The 18,435-nt window shown below is 33.8% G+C and overlaps 1 pseudogene; it reads left to right on the forward strand.

Moving 5' to 3' along the window:
* The first annotated feature begins 3,402 nt into the window (after nucleotides 1-3,402).
* Nucleotides 3,403-4,863, forward strand: LOC145075734 (putative indole-3-pyruvate monooxygenase YUCCA10; annotated as a pseudogene).
* The last annotated feature ends 13,572 nt before the right edge of the window (nucleotides 4,864-18,435 follow it).

Consider the following 18,435-nt stretch of genomic DNA (forward strand, 5'->3'; position numbering starts at 1 on the left):
TTAGTCATATCTTGAATTTTAAGAGGTGCAACATACACAACTTTTTGTACAAATCAGTTATGCATAAACAAATCATTAATACTTGCCAAAAGTTTGAAGACATGATTTAAGGAAAGTTATTAAGAAATTTAATATGGAGCAAAATGACAATTTTAAAATATTAAATTTATCTATATAAATTAATTTATATTTCTTGAACTAGACACCAAAATAATTAATTTATGGAAAATATATAAACAAACAATATAAGTATAAGTTCTAAACATAAATATTTTATTTTAAAATGATAATTTGTTATTACATAATAACGAATAACAAAATCTAGTAATTATTTCTCCATACAGAACTATTTGTCAAAATAGCAATTTATCACTGCAGCTTTGCGCGGGCACACATCTAATATATATATATATATATATATATATATATATATATATATATATATATATATATATATATATATATATATATATATATATATATATATATATATATATATATATATATATATATATATATATATACCTAAACAAACATTAACGATTCAAGATAATTTATGTTATCATTTTTTATCCAACATTTATTTATAAAAAAATCAGTTACAAATGTAAGCTCACCACTATAAGGTTACTCTATTATATATGCAAGATGGGATAATGACTTATGAGGGTAATAACGTTTCATGTTTGTCCATTTTAGGTCCCTAACGTATTTTTTGTATGTATTACACCATTAAGGTTATTATAAATGTTTACAAATAGTCCTTTTAACAGGAAGAAGCCGGTAAAAGGATTATTTATAAACGGTTATAACAACCTTAATGGTGTAATATACACAAAAACTACGTTGGGGACCTAATATGGACAAACAGGAAACGTTATTACCCTCCTAAGTCATTATCCCATGAAACTATAAACCCCTATAGTAAATTTTTACTTTTTAAATAAGAAACTTGTAGGTCTTGAGGTTGGTATGTTTTTAACCTCGGCCTTCTTTATAAATGGAAGTGGTCGTTTCTTAATGACAAGGGAGCTCTTCGGGTTAAAATTGTCAAATTTTGTCATGGGAAAGGAAGTGGTTTTTCGGAAGATTCGAGAATAGGAATTGGAGGGGGTGTTTGGCAAAAGATTGTAGGATCCATTAATCACCTCCATGAGAATTGTTGTATTCCTTCTAATTACATGTATAGAGTGGTGGAGGGTGAGACTCAAACGAGGTTCTAGAAGGATGTTTGGTGCTTGGATATTCCTCTTAGGGAGTGGTTCAGGAGGGTCTTTGCTTTCACCTTTAATCAAGATGCTCGAGTAAGTGAATAATGGGATCCGGAGGGATGTAATTTTCATTGGCGTTGGAGGATTAGAGGAGGGGCCAATGAAAATTACATCCCCCCCCCCCCCCCCGGATCCCATTATTCACTTACTCGAGCATCTTGATTAAAGGTCAAAGCAAAGAACCTCCCGAACCGCTCCTTAAAAGGAATATCCAAGCACCAAACATCATTCTAGAACCTCGTTTGAGTCTCATCCATTACCACTCTATACATGTAATTAGAAGGAATACAACCATTCTCATGGAGGTGATTAATGGATCCTACAATCTTTTGCCAAACACCCCCTCCAATTCCTATTCTCGAATCTTCCGAAAAACCACCACCTTCCCCATGACAAAATTTGACAATTTTAACCCGAAGAGCTCCCTTGTGATTAAGAAACCGCCACTTCCATTTATAAAAATGGCTGAGGTTAAAAACATCCAAACTACCAACCCCAAGACCTATAAGTTTCTTATTTAAAAAGTAAAAATTTATTATAGGGGTTTATAGTTTCATAGGATAATGACTTAGGAGGGTAATAACGTTTTCCATTTGTCCATATTAGGTCCCCAACGTATTTTTTGTGTATATTACACCATTAAGGTTGTTATAACCGTTTATAAATAATCCTTTTACCGGCTTCTTCCTGTTAAAAGGACTATTTGTAAACGGTTATAATAACTTTAATGGTGTAATACACATAAAAAATACGTTAGAGACCTAAAATTGACAAACATAAAACGTTATTATCCTCCTAAATCATTATCCCTATGCAAGATTAAAAGCTTCTTTTCAGAAAATTGTTGTTTTGATTCTAAAGCAACATTTTTGAAATAAACGTTGTAAAATACCCAACATTTTTTTAGGGTAGCAAAAAAACATGCTGCAATTGTTGATTAAAGCTTTTAAATGGAAGACTTGTTTGAAAGTGATACATTCTCCATGTAAAATAATATTTTTAATGTGTTGCATTAATATTTAATACAAGACGAAAGTACATTGTTAAACCTTTTTAAACTAATATTTTTTAAATGTCATTAATACATGATATAACTTAGTTTTTATTCATAAACATCCATGTAATTAGTTATTTGTTATTATGCACTATTCATTTAGAAATTAATATCACATGTTATAAATCAAATTTTAATTTTAAAGCTACATATTAGTTAGAACATGATATATTATAACTATTAAAAAAAGGATGAAATTTACCATAACAAATTTTAGTTTTCTTTCCTAAGAACAATAATTTGTTTACGATATAAATTTAATTGCAGTCCTTTTGAATGGTTTGGATATGGTCAAAACTACTTTTTATATTTGATAATTGATAAGTTTATATGGGTTTTCATTAATTAATTTTGATATTTTTATTTTTAACCATTACATTATAAGATAAGGAAAATAATTTAATTGATGGTGGTAAAAATTGAATCAATTCAATTTCTCATGTTTGAACACATAGATTTCTGTTGAATAAAGTTTTGTAACGGGTAAATTATCCACTCAAAGCTTGTTTCCAATAAAGCAGGGACAAATTCGATGAATGCAATTTCATTTATCTATTTAAGATCAATTAGGTGTGAGACTCATATATTATACGGGATAATTTAAAAAAGAAATTAAACATTAAAATATAAGTAGTAAATATTTTTAAATGTAAAACTTTAAAATAAAAAATAAAGAAACATATTTATTACAATTTAATTTCATATATATTATATTTAATACTTTACATATATAAATTATGATTTTAATTTTAAAAATCGAAACAAATCAGAAATTGACAAGTGGATAATATATATATTTTTTAAAATACCATAAAATGACAAGTGTCAAAACTCATAAAAGATTAACAAATAACAAAAAAAAAAAAAAAAAAAAAAAAACCTTTATTCATTTTATTCATTAGAGAGGATAGGAACAAAATAATTTCAAAATAACCGTCCCTTGGATCAAGGAAAGTTAGTCTGGTTTGTCTGTTCGCCCTATTCCTATATAAAGGGTTATTGCATGGTCTGCTTCATCATCCATTCGTCCGTACAATCATCAGAACAAAACCACAGTACTGAAGAGCTTGAATAAAAATGAAGCATGAAACAGCTGTTGTGATAGTAGGAGCAGGACCTGCGGGACTTGCAACATCTGCCTGTCTCAATCTTCTCTCTATTCCAAATGTCATTTTGGAAAGGGATGATTGTTATGCATCTTTATGGCAAAAGAAGGCTTACGATCGTTTGAAGCTTCACTTAGCTAAAAACTTTTGTGAACTCCCTCACATGCCATTTCCAGTTTCAGCACCCACATTTGTACCCAAATATATGTTTGTTCGATACTTGCATGAGTATGTTACTGAATTCAATGTGGATCCATTGTACAATCGAAGTGTTGAGAGTGCATGGTATGACAAGGTTACAAAGAGATGGATGGTTATAGCCAAAAACGGGGTTTCAGGTTTTGTGGAAGAGTATGTCGGAGAGTTTCTAGTGGTGGCAACGGGTGAAAACTGTGAAGGATTTATCCCTAGTGTTAATGGTTTAGATAGCTTCACAGGGTCAATCATACACTCTAGTAAATATGAAAATGGAAAGAAGTTTGGACGCAAAAATGTTCTTGTTGTTGGTGCTGGAAATTCTGGTATGGAAATTGCTTATGATTTGTTCAACTGGGGTGCCCAAACGTCAATTGTTGTTCGTAGCCCTGTAAGTTCTTTCTCTTTTTCCATGTTATCATACATTTAATCATGTAAATGTTCTCCCACTTGGTGTTTAACTATGCACTTGTGATATATTAAATCTAGATTTAAAATGCGTTCGATGTATTTTTAATGGTTTATTGTTGTGACAGGTACATGTCCTTACAAAGGAGCTAGTGCAACTCGGGATGTATTTACTGAAATATCTTTCGTGTAGTTTTGTGGATAAAATTGTTTTAATGTTTAGTAAGTTGTTGTATGGAGATCTTTGTAAACATGGAATACAAAGGCCAACAAAAGGGCCATTTTATCTTAAACGGGAAACTGGAAGATCACCCGTTATTGATGTTGGAACAGTTGCAAGGATCAAAACCGGAGACATTGAGGTAAACCTTGTTATATATCTTCTTCTAATATCAAATTTATAACAGTTTAAACAATGACTAACTTTTATGATATGTTCTTTGTGTCATAAGGTAATGAAGTCAATTGAAGAGATAAAAGGTGATCAAATCAAGTTTTCAAATGGTCAAGAGAAACGATTTGATGCCATAGTCTTTGCTACTGGTTTTACAAGCAATGTGAGGAAATGGCTTAAGGTATATATCTAATGTGATTAGATTTATATTTACTTACGATTTTGTTTATGGTTAATCCAATTTTTTTTGGTTTGATTTAGCATGATGGAGGGTTGTTTAATGAAAAAGGAATGCCACATCTTAAGAGCCCGAATCGTTGGAAAGGGGAACATGGTCTTTACTGTGTAGGATTTGCAAGTGCTGGATTGTTCGGTATTTCAAATGATGCAAAGAATATTGCTAATGATATCTCCCAAATTGTTAAAAAGAAGTAAGCATTTATCAGAAGGGAAAGGCTTTTAATGTATATTTGTCTTGAACAATGTACTAATAAGGATTTAGTGATCCAAATGTATATTTTCTTTTATGACGCATCCTCCTTATATAGGGTAATTTTGTAGATTATGTTTTTATGGAAAGTTACGTAATTTATTTCTTTATTTATTTGAAATTACTAAAAGTATGCAATTTAAGGGCTTTTAGCCTAAAGGTCTCGGGTGTTCAATCAATTTTCAATTCACCATAGGATATTTACCGTGATATATACTTAAACATTAGTGCAAAGTGCATAAATGGTCTTTGTGGTATGCAATATTTTGGGTTTAGGTGATTAGGTCCTTGAAAGAGTCATTTTCCTCGAGTGGTAAATTTGAGAGGGTTCACTTTGTATTAAGTCCCTTAAATTAACATCATAAGAAGACTATGTTTTCATTGATCATGTTCGGTTCCTGTAAATTTTAATCAACTATAATCATTATATAGAAACTCTTCCCAATATCCGTCCGTATTTTCAGCTAAAAATAACTATATCATCTTGATATTCTTCGTTCGATTTGTAGACAAGAATCATAGGGGGTGTTTGGATTAGATTTTTAGGTTATTGCTTATAGCTTATTTGTGGTGGGAATAAGCAATAAGCAATAAGCATGGGAATGAATGCTTATTAAAATTAGCTTATTTAGCCTAATAAGCTGGATTTTATCCAAACACTCAAATTAACTTATTGTGGGAATAAGCAATAAGCACCTCTTTTTTTTCTATCCGAACACCCCCATAAATGGCTTTAATTTTGTTTTTTAGTTTTGCATGTCCACGTTAAATGTATATGGAATATACGACCTTGCATCACGTTAATCACATATACCGTAAGCGGATATATGAAGAAAAAAAAAGGCAAAAACTCTGTGCTTTCTACAAGGATAAGACGACATTTCAACCCATTTACCGACGATAAGTCATCGGTAAAGCATATACCGTCAATTTGTTGTCCGTAATAGTTCGTCATAATAGCCTCGTCGGTAGAAGTAGAAAATGTCCTTAGGATAGTTGTTGTCGGTATAGGTCAACCAATTCACATGACTTGTAGCTGAAACATGGTCGTCGGAACTAATTTTCAAGAAAAAAAAAGTTTTATTGTATACATTTACAGACGACAAGTCGTCGGTATAGAGACAATCTATACTGACGACAAGTCATCCAGAGAGAGAGGTTAGGCTGGTCATACGACATGTCGTCGGGAAAAATAGGAAACCGTTGATTCTGTTTTAGTTGATTTCGTTTTAGCAATACCGACGACATGTCGTCGGTAAAGATTAAAACGGTTTTTAGGCTAAAATCGTTTTAGCTATACTGACGATATGTCGTTGGTATAGGTTTTTTTAAATATATTTCACATATTTTATATATATACCAAACGTATTTTTTAACACTCAATCCAAACATTATATATTCAGAATAATGTCAAACACTAAAAGATTTACTACATACAAAAAAAAAAAAAAAAAAAAAAAAAAAAAAAAAAAAGACAAGTGTTCAATAAACATTGTTCAAAATAACATAAAAGATTAATCACAATCTTCCTCGGTCCCTTCCTTCTCCTCGGTCTCGTTGGTTGATTCATGGGGTATTTTATGGATGGAATCGAAAGTAGAGGTGGCAAAAATTGACACGACACGAACGACACAAAATAAATGGGTTTGAGTAAGATATTTCAACCCGTTTAAATAAACGGGTTGACACGACACGACACGACATGAAAATTAAACGAGTAAGGTTAGGGTTGAGAATTTCAACTCGAATATGACTCGAAAATGACTCTTTTATTTATATGCAAATTTTTTGAATTATTTAAATAAAATAGAAAGATACAAAACCAAAACCAAAAGTAAAAGAAAACCTTTGAATTGAGTCATTTTGTAATGTTGAAATGACTTAGCCGTCCAGATCAAGACTTAATTTCAGTTTTTCCATTCTCTCCCAAACTATCCACTCTTTTTCACCACTCTCACATCCTCGCAACATTTTCATCCGCCTCCCCAACTCCCACTCTTTTAATTTTGTCATCTGAACTTGCTATGACTTCATCTATTCTGTCTCCAAACTATTAGTTTTTCCTCTCCGCCTACCCAACTCCTACTCTTTCAACATGCTCAATCTTTTAACCTCACATGACACGACATATTTCAAGGTATAGCCCTAACCCGAAACCCGACACGAACTCGAAACGAAAATAAACGGGTTGACATGACACGACACGTTAATTAAATGGGTCGGGTTAGAGTCAAGCACTTTCAACCCGTTTAGTGTTTCGACCCGACACGACACGACACGATTGCCACCTCTAATTGAAAGTGTGGCATTGGTGGTTGTTGGAAGTTAGGAATTACGGATACCAATGAATTGTTATACACTTGTTGCACTTGTTGCATTTGTTGAGCTAACGCAACAGTTTGGGCATTGTCTGTATTTTGAGCTTGGAATTTGGAAGATTTGTAATGTTTGGAATGTTGATTTGGAATTAAATGATTATTGATGTTTGGTTTCCTTCCAACTCAGCGAACATGTCCGCAATTCACTGAGGGCACGAGTGAGACAATTTTCTTCATTTACATGTTCGCCTTCCCCAAGATCTTCTTGCATCTTCCTATACTCTGCTTGAATCTTATCCTAAAATAAAGAAAACAATAAACATACATTAAATTTAAACACTAAAATAATAATAATATACCTTTAAAAACTATAATAATAATAATAATAATAATAATAATAATAATAATAATAATAATAATAAATTGAAAACCGTAAGCACAAAGCTTAGTGAGTTTTCCAAAGTACCACATACCGTACATACAAGAACATGCAATACGCCCTGCCCGGCATCGGACCATGTCCAGCATCGAGCCCTGCCCGACATCGAGCCCCACTCGGTAATAGTTCAAGCCCCACCCAGTATACATATATCATATAATAAGTAATCACACACATGAAATAATCACAAAGATACATAGCATACAATTGTTCATCCGGCCCTAACCCGACAAGCATATAAACACATAACACATGCAAGAGTCATGAACATAGCTAGCGTAATAACATACATAAAATGGGTCGGCATTGGTGCCTTCGACCCGCCAAACCTAGTGAGGAAGACTCATCGCGAATGCTGAACAATAGCTAAATAGGTCCCAGCTCCGAATATCAGCTCTACTCAACCCCTAAACAGAAACAATTCCTTAGATACGACTCAAAATGCCCCAATCCCCCTTATAGGTCAAACTTGGTCAAAGAAAAAAATCCAACGGTCAATAAGTCAAGGTCAACAATCTCAAGATATCGCATACCAAACATAAAACACATAACGGGCCCCGCCCAAAGAGTATAATGGGCCCCGCTCTAACTCGCATAATGAGCCCCGCCCACATACAATTCATACCTAACAACAGATAATAGCATACAGGATAATCATCGAGCCCCGCCCAGTAACACACAAGCACATACACATACTCGTGTCACACGGACAACGAGTAATCTAACATAACAAATCATGGTTCAACATTGGTGCCTTCGACCCGCTAAACATGGTGAGGAAACTCACCTCGCACTGCTGAGTCACAATGAAATCCATGGCTGCTAGTCCGACAAGTTCTCGAGCTATCAATAACCAAAAAACACCCAATTAACCATTGGAGTCAAAACTATATCACTCAGCCCACACTTAGTGTAAAAAGACCATTTTACTCCCTATATATTTTTGGTCCAAGACTTAAACCCAACGTACAATCTAAAGGCCCAAAGATCAAATATCCATCCAAGGCCCACATATGGCCTAATTTTCCAAATTGGACCCAAATCCTTCCATGGACCCTACCCTAAGGCCCACTATTTTTTCTAATGCAAGCTATTTCATTCAGATGGCCCAACAGGGCCCAAGCCATTAAGTCCAAAGAAAAGCCCAAATCTGAAGCCCAACTATGCGAAGCCCACCTGACTTAGTACGCAGGGTGTACTCAGCACGTACGCGCAGTGTACTTGCTTGAGGGATTGTACGCTAAGCATACCTGCTTGTATACCTAGAGTACTCACCCATTCAGCCAAAACTTCATTTTCAGTCCTTAATCCTTTAAGACATAGCCCCAAAACATAGATTTGATTTCCTTGAGCTGGAAAACCACGTACAGTTGCCAACTTTACGTTCATGCATGTCTAAATGAAGCTATTAAGCATAAAAAGGGACTTAATAAGTGAGTTAATGCATGCATGGAACCAATTATCTCATAAAGCTTGCACCTTATGCTGAAGGAGTCCAAAACAAACTCAGATTTGGATTAGCAAACCCTTAAAACGACTTCACTCTCTCATCAACCCAAAAAGGGACCAAAAGCATAACAAAGCACAATATGAAGAGATCTAAACATCTATAAGTCAAGGTTCAAACTTAACACCTTAGAAAGCTTGCACAAAAGAATATGATTATGGATCCAAAGCCTTTCCACCAAGCAAGACAACTTCAAGATTCTCCACTTCCTTCACAAAGACCAAAAATCAACACCAAGAACTTCTTACTAACTCAAGAACACCACCAAGAGACTAAAGGATCGATTTTAGGGTTTTTATGGAAATAGAGGCTGGTAAGGAGGCCATGCATGAGGACTTAAGGCCGTATATATAGGGTACAATACCCTAATATAGGGTTTCAACATCTCGTACATACGCCCACATACAAGTATGTACACCCAGCATACGTGCCTGGAGTCCCGCCGCACCCTCGCATGAGTACGCTAAGCGTACCAAGTGGTACGCCATGTATACTCTATTTACATCTTGTACATTAAGCATACCAAGTGGTATGCCCCGCGTACTGCTTAGGGACCAAAATGTAAATCTTTTTATAATATGGGCAAAATAAGAACTTGCCAGGATTCAAGTGTTACAAAAATTCAATTGATGGCGGTAATAATTGAAAAATGGAACAACTGTTATGTTAGAAAGCTACATCGATGGTTGGACTTCGATATTGTTCTCTGATGCCTAAGTTAGACATTGTTTAATGCACTAAACATGAATTGCAAAGAGGTTTTAGTCCCTTTCGAAAACTTACCTTGTTGCTCGGTCCTTGAAAGTTCTTATAGGTCTTCCCATATCTTAGGGTAAAAAGTTGTATCCGGTCCTCCTTCATTACCCGGATAATGACAGCTATCTTGTGTGTACAACTTTTATACTTTATTGTCAGGATTTTGTATTAGCATAATTTGTGGGATTTGTCTTGCTTCTTTATTCTTTATTTGTTATGTATTGGTATTTCCTTATGGATTAGTTATTTAACAATTGTCTTTTGTCGATTATAGGCTGATTTGTAACAGTCGGGTCGGCATATAGAGCTGGCAATGGGTCGACTTGGGTTGGGTTCGGGTTCAACCCATTTATTAATTGGATTGAATATTCCAACCCAACCCAACCTTTTTATTTAAATTGGTGGATATTTCCAACCTAACTCAACCATTTAGATAAATTGGTTGTCACCAGGTTGACCCGTTTATATAATTCCCAACCCAACCTATTAAATAAAGGGGTTAAACCTGGGTTAACCCAATTAAAATAAAAAATAAAATAAAATAATGAAAGATTACACCACTTAAATTAGTTCAAACTTTCAAAGTATAATAAAAGCACAAAATTCTAACGAAAAACTACAAAAAAAAAATCCTTATATATTGGCTTCATAATCGATTTTGTCCTTATATCTTTTTTTATTGAATTAAGTCCCAAAAACTAGTAATTGTATTCAATTTGACTCATTTACCCGGTCAACAAGTCATCCAACTTTCAAAAATTGCACTTTTGGCCTAAGTTCGAATTTCAAAAATTTGACCATTTTACCCGCCGCCAGCCACCATACACCACCACCAGCACCAAGATGGTTCTCTCCAACTAAGGAGAAGCATCTCAGATCTATCAGTGATCTAACGTGATCGTCGGAGCCTGCTTCTACTTCCTGGGTACAGTCCCTGGGGCGGTTCTAACGGCCTTGTCTGTTGTGACCTCGTAGATCCTCTCCGGCGCAAAAGCACACTCTCAGAGCAGGTGGTCAGAGTTCTATGTCACATCATTTGGTGTCATCCCAGATCCGAGCAAGTAGCAAAAGCTTTAGTTGATTTCAAGCTCGTTTTTCTCTCAGATCCGTTCAGATCTGTTGCATTTCACATCAGGTTTGCTTAGATTTGTACATTTCTACCCATCTTTTGTTTAGATTTTCTTGGTTCTTACCAAGATCTGTTCAAATTTGCTTCACCATCTTTCAGATATGTAGATCCATCTCGTTTTTAGTTCAAATCTATGGATCTACACGATTTTCTTCACTCAAACACTCCCCAAGCTTGCAAATAGGGCTGACAATTCTCGACACGACACGCGATACGAACCGCGACACGACACGAAATAAATGGGTTTGGGTTGAGTTTTTCAACCCGCCAACCTGTTTATTAAACGGGTCATATATGGGTTTCTCAAAAAATAAACGGGTTGACCCGCCAACCCGTTTATATTCTTAATAAAAAAATTATTTTATTTTTAAATGTATTTATGTATCAAGTATTAATATTTAATAAGTACTATATAATATATATTATTTATTCATAGACCATTTGACTATTTTGACATTATAACTCGTGGTAGATGGTCTAAGGTCATAAGTCGTAACCTATAAGGCTAAGTCTGTAACATGTTTCTATGAATGCTTTTAATTTTCATTTGGATGTTTAAGACTTAAATATCTAAAATTCGGACCCACAAACCCAAATCAGACCCACGAACCCGCCAACTTGTGAACCCGTATAAATAAATGGGTTGGTGGGTCATATATGGGTTTATGTTCTAAACCCGCCAACACGTGACATGTATATTTAAATGGGTCGTGTTTGTGTTGACATATTTTCACCCGTCAACCCGCGACACACCAACCCGAACACGACACGATTGTCAGGCCTACTTGCAAAAACCTTCTTAGATCCATTTTTGTTTATATTCTAGGGTTTTGTTAAGCAAGTTCAGAAGAAAAGCAGTTTTATGAGTTTTTACCCATATTTTTCAGTTCATAAGATCAGAAAATCCTTTTTTAGTTGGATTTTTCTATATACAACTCCATCCCACAACTTCAGCTCTGTGTTCAGCTGTATTTTTGGTGGTTTCTTCAAAAAATTAAGAAGAAAAGAGATGTTTGTAAGCATAGTTGTCATACTTGTACATCTTACAAACTCTTCAAAAAAAACCCTAGAGCTCATAATTTTCCATGCAAATGTCTATCCCTACAATTATTTACTTATACATTGTTAAAAAACTCACAAGACAAACTTCCCAACATCACCATTTCTCATATCAATTTAAGATCAAGAAATAGGTGGTTTTCAATTTACTTACAACTCAAAACTCACTACATAAAAACACTCAGATTGTCACTCAACCTAATCTACTTCTAACGATCAAAAGATGAGAAAAATAGAACTGATTACAAAACCTTTTTTCATACTCAAATACAACAAATCAGACGTATATATCAAGCTAACAACAAGACTCTCGAGAGATAAGAATGAGAGAAAAAATCTAGATCTGATATCTTCTTTTGAACTTACCTTCTCCAGAACCTTCTCTCCCTCTATTTATATCTTGGATAAAACCCACAAATATAATCCGATCCAGATTCGACCCAAATTCAACCCGCGTGTTTTTTCTATAACCTGCATACATTTATCATCCTTCCAGAATACAATATTTACACAATATACCCTTCACAACTTTCTTAAAATAAATATGAGATTGTAAGAAGATAAATGAACATTTTCAACATCCCCCCTCAATCGAAATATTTATTTTCTGAAAATATCAATAAGACCCATTTTATTAGATAAAAATTCATGTTGTTTCACACTTAAAGACTTTGTTAGTATATCAGCATTTTGTTCATCAGAACCAATTTTTACAAGTTTTAAAACACCACTAGAAATTTTTTCTCTAACAAAATGCAGATCTATTTCAAAATGTTTTGTCCTTTCATGAAACACAGGATTAAGAGCTAACTTAATTGTAGAACTATTATCACAAAAAACAGAAGCAGGAATAAGATTTTTAACCTCTAGTTCAAACAGAATTTTTAAAATCCAAATTATCTCACATGTGATAGAGTCAAGAGCCCTGTATTCTGACTCAGTAGAGGATCTTGAAACAGTAGATTGCTTTTTACTTTTCCAAGAAATAAGACAATTATTAAGATATACCATATACCCAGATACAGACCTTCTTGTGGCTAAACATTTAGCCCAATCTGCATCCACAAAACCTTTTAATTCCAACACACTTGATTTGGTTAAAGCAATTCCCTTTCCAGGACTATTTTTCAAATACCTTAACAGTCTAAAAGCAATATTTAAATGTAACTTTCTAGGACTATGCATATACTAACTAAGGACCTGGACTGCATAAGAAATATCAGGTCTAGTAACTGTAAGATAGATAAGTTTACCTATTAGTTTCTGAAATTCAATTTTATTTTCCAACAATTCATTTTTCCCATCATGATTATCAGAGTTTATAACGAAATTTGTTTCCAAAGGTGTGGTCACAGGCTTACACCCAAGCATACCATATTCATGCAACAACTCAAGACAATATTTTCTTTGGTTTAAACATAAACCACTGTCAAATTTAACTACTTCAATCCCTAAAAAATATTTAAGTGTTCCGAGATCTTTAATTAAAAACTGACTACTCATAAAATTCTTTACCTTTTTAAACTCTTCTTCACTATTTCCAGTTAAAATAATATCATCAACATATACTAGCAATACAGTTATTGAACCTTCAACTTTCCTAATAAACAACGAATAATCACTTATACTCTGTTTAAAACCAAACATAAACAATGAAGCACAAAGCTTTTCATTCCATTTCCTAGGAGCCTGCTTCAGTCCATATAAAGACTTAGTAAGCTTACATACTCTAGTATCATTACTAGAGTAATAACCAGGTGGAAGTGACATATAAACATCTTCAGTAAGATCTCCATATAAAAAAGCATTGTTAATATCCAACTGATATAAGGACCAAGAATAATGAACAGAAAGAGAAATAACAATACGAACTGTTACAATTTTTGCAACAGGAGAGAAAGTCTCTTCAAAATCAATACCCTCTCTTTGATTATAACCTTTAGCAACTAAACGTGCTTTATATCTATCTATTTCACCATTTGACTTGTATTTAATCTTATAAACCCATTTACATCCAATTGGTTTCCTATTTTTAGGTAAATCAGTTATTTCCCATGTATTATTTCGATGAAGTGCTTCCATTTCATCATTCATAACTTTAATCCAATTTGGATCAGAGAAGGCTTCATTATAACTTTTAGGTTCAACAGTTTTATCAAGATTAGAAATAAAACACTTAGTTTCAGAATCAAGAAAAGAATAGTTAATAGATCTTTCAACACCATATTTATACTTACCTTCTACAATATAATCAGAAAACTTAACAGGCATATGAGATTCACGCCTAGATCTAGAGACACCTATAGACTGATCCAAAGAAGGGGTTAAGACTGACTGACTACTTTCCTCAGATACACTCGAAGAAAAAGGAACAGATGAATCAGTAGGAGGCACAACTGCCTCGCCACCAGGGTTGACAAAATTACTAGACTCAACATCATCCATACCAATGGCTGCATCAGCACCATCCAACTGAGACTCTACTCTCAGCTCATCAAGATTAATATAATCATTTATATATATTTATTATTATCAAATTCATCATAGGAAAAGAGATCACTAGGGCCAAAATTATTTGTAACTTTATCAACAGAAGTTGATTTCAACTTGTATGGAAAAACAGATTCATAAAACTTCACATCCCTGGATACAAAAGAAGAATTAGTATCCAAACTAAGAAGTTTATAAGCCTTTTTATCAGAACAATATCCCAAAAGAATACATTTTTCAGCACGTTCAGACAATTTATCAGAAACATTTGGTTTAACAGCAAAACATAGACAACCAAAAACCCTTAAATAATCAAAACTAGGAGTTCTTTGAAAAACAAGCTCATAAGGTAATTGACCATTTAAAACAGAAGTAGGCATTCTATTTATTAAAAAAACAGAAGTCAAAACAGCATCTCCCCAATACTTAATAGGAACTCCTGATTGAAATAAAAGAGATCGAGCAACATTAAGGATATGCCTATGCTTTCTCTCCACAACTCCATTTTGTAGTGGAGTATAAGCACACGATGTTTGATGTATTATACCTTTTTCAAAACAAAAGAACTGCATTTGATTGTTAACAAACTCAGTACCATTGTCTGAACGTACTATTTTAACACTAACATTAAATTGATTTAAAAGAATATTAACAAAGGATTTAAAACAATCAAAAACCTCAATTTTAGATTTTAAAAGAAATACCCAAGTGGCCCTAGTAAAATCATCCACAATAGTTAGGAAATACTTAAACCCCTCAACAGAAGCAAGCCTATAAGGACCCCAGACATCTATGTGAACCAATTCACCTAACTTGGTTGATGTATGTTGACTATGTGGAAAAGATTCTCTAGTTTGCTTTGATTTATGACAAACATCACAAGGAGGAAGAGATTCATTTCCAAGTTTTAGAACACCTTTTAAAGATATTAAAGCTTGGTCTACTGGATGACCAAGTCTACTATGCCAAGTTAGTTTAGAAACATAACACTTAGACACATTATTTGTTGAAATACCTGAGGGAACACAATCAAGATAGTATAATCCCCCAGACTCTCTACCATTCTCCACCATCTTCTTTGATAGTGAATCTTGGATTTTACAAGTATGTTCAGAAAAAACAACCTCACAGCTACTGTCTTTACAAAGTTTATGGACAGACAAAAGATTAACATTGAAATCAGGAACAGCAAAGACATCAAATAAGGTAAGATGTGAGGACAATTGAAGATTCCCTATTTTATTTATAGAAGCTGATGAACCATTAGGATGTTTAACAGACAGATTCAGTTTAGACACATCTATAGCATCTTTAAGTTGTGAATCAGAAGCTATCATATGTTGATTAGCTCCCGAATCAACAATCCAGCTTTGAGAATCATTTGAACTAACAAAAGAATTACAACATTGAAACATAGACATACCTGCCATATTTGCAGTGGCAGACACATCATCACAAGCAGAATTCTCACTAATGAGACGCAAAAACTTAGAATATTGCTCACCAGTGAGAAAATGAGCATCACTCCCAAGACCAGACTCAGAAGAAACAGACTTGCTATTGTTAGCACTAGCAGAAGAAGAGTTGACAGAACCAGATTTGTTTTGACTATTACTTTCATTTTTAAATTTAAAATCCTTTGGATAACCAATTAGTTTATAACATCTTTCTATAGTGTGACCTTTAAGATTGCAATGTTTGCATTGTAATCCTTGGTTCTTAAACCTAACTTGATTCTGCCCTCGTTTAAAATCATTAACTTTGCTATTAAACACAGAAACTTGAGGTTTTGAAGAAACAGTAGACCCAAGAGACCCATTCTTTTGAAGAGACTCTTCTCTAGAAAGAATAGAGAAGGCAGATTTAACATTGGGTAAAGGTTCCATCAAAAGAATGTGACTCTTGACTTGATTATAAACATCATCAAGTCCACTAAGAAATTGCATTAGTTTCATCAATTTTGAATGATCATTAAGTTTTGTAGCTGCCTCACATACACATTCAGTTAAACTAGTTAAACCATCAAACTCCTTCCACAAAAAATCTAGTTTATTAAAATAATCAGAAAGAGAAGAACCATTTTGTTTTAATGTGTTAATCTGCTGATGAATATTAAAAATTACAGATCCATCAGATTTATTATATGTTTCAAACAATTCATCCCAAATATCTTTAGCATTATCTGAATACACATGACTAGCATATATAGTTTCAGAAATTGACCCTAGAATCCAATTACAGACAACAGCATTTACACGTTCCCATTTAGAAGCTTTAGATTTATCAGTACTTTCAAGAGTAATAGTACCATCCGCAAAGCCCAATTTATTTCTAGCTTTAAGACCTCTAGACATAGCACTACGCCACAATCGATAATTCTCATTACCAGTCAGCTTAACAGTTATAATAGACGTCACAGTATTATCAGAAGGATGGACATATAAAGGATCATCAAAATCTACAGGAGTTTCCTTAGGAACACCACTCCCATCATAAGTTTCACCGGCCATAGTAAATCACAAGAAACAATCAAGAAACCAAATAGCAAAAGAGATCAAGAACAAAAAACCAACACTAGTGTTGACTTAAAGTCCAGATGGTCACCACAGTATGTCGGGGCCCAAGACAATCAATACAGTGTGGAAAAAAACAGAACAGCTTCAAGAAGCAACAACAAATAACAGATGTACTCAAAACATCAAAAAAATTCCAGATCTACAACTAGAAAATAGAGAGAAGGGAACGAGAAACCCTCACAGTGCAATAGGCAAAAAAGATTGACTACGTCGACTCCCTAAATCCGTTTCCTACAAGGGTTTATCAGTGATGAAATCTGACCCCTAGAGGATTATTTCAGATTAATAGGGATTGATCGACTACGTTGGAGACTTTTAACCTACTTCACAGCAACGCTCAGTCAGATCTCGAATCACAGCATCCCTTTCACAGATCGTCAAAAGTAGAAACACGAGAAGACGAACAAGAAGCGACCGTCAGGATCAACGAAGACGAGCATTAAGCTCTGATACCATGTTAAAAAACTCACAAGACAAATTTCCCAACATCACCATTTCTCATATCAATTTAAGATCAAGAAACAGGTGGTTTTCAATTTACTTACAACTCAAAACTCACTACATAAAAACACTCAGTTTGTCACTCAACCTAATCTACTTCTAACGATCAAAAGATGAGAAAAATAGAATTGATTACAAAACCTTTTTTCATACTCAAATACAACAAATCAGACGTATATATCAAGCTAACAACAAGACTCTCGAGAGATAAGAATGAGAGAAAAAATCTAGATCTGATATCTTCTTTTGAACTTACCTTCTCCAGAACCTTCTCTCCCTCTATTTATATCTTGGATAAAACCCACAAATATAATCCGATCCAGATTCGACCCAAATTCAACCCGCAGTGTTTTTTCTATAACCTGCATACATTTATCATCCTTCCAGAATACAATATTTACACAATATACCCTTCACAACTTTCTTAAAATAAATATGAGATTGTAAGAAGATAAATGAACATTTTCAACATACATACAGCAGTGTACATTGTACATTTCACAAAACCCTCAAAAACGTTTATCCCAGCCTATCAGAACCCATTAGTTAAAACATCACCAAAAAAAATTACCCTCCTGCTATTAACCTTACAGTTTACTATTCAAAAAAAGATAGAAAAATAGTGATATATGTTTCTTTTGAGCCAAAAAAAAAAAAAAGAGGGAATGGGTATTACCAAGAAAACTCTATTTGCTGAGTATTTTCGTATGTTTTTCACCCATTATTTATTTATTTTTAACCC

Source organism: Lactuca serriola, chromosome 9 (assembly GCF_051521515.1).
Source record: "Lactuca serriola cultivar US96UC23 chromosome 9, Lser_US96UC23_V15, whole genome shotgun sequence".
NCBI lineage: Eukaryota > Viridiplantae > Streptophyta > Magnoliopsida > Asterales > Asteraceae > Lactuca > Lactuca serriola.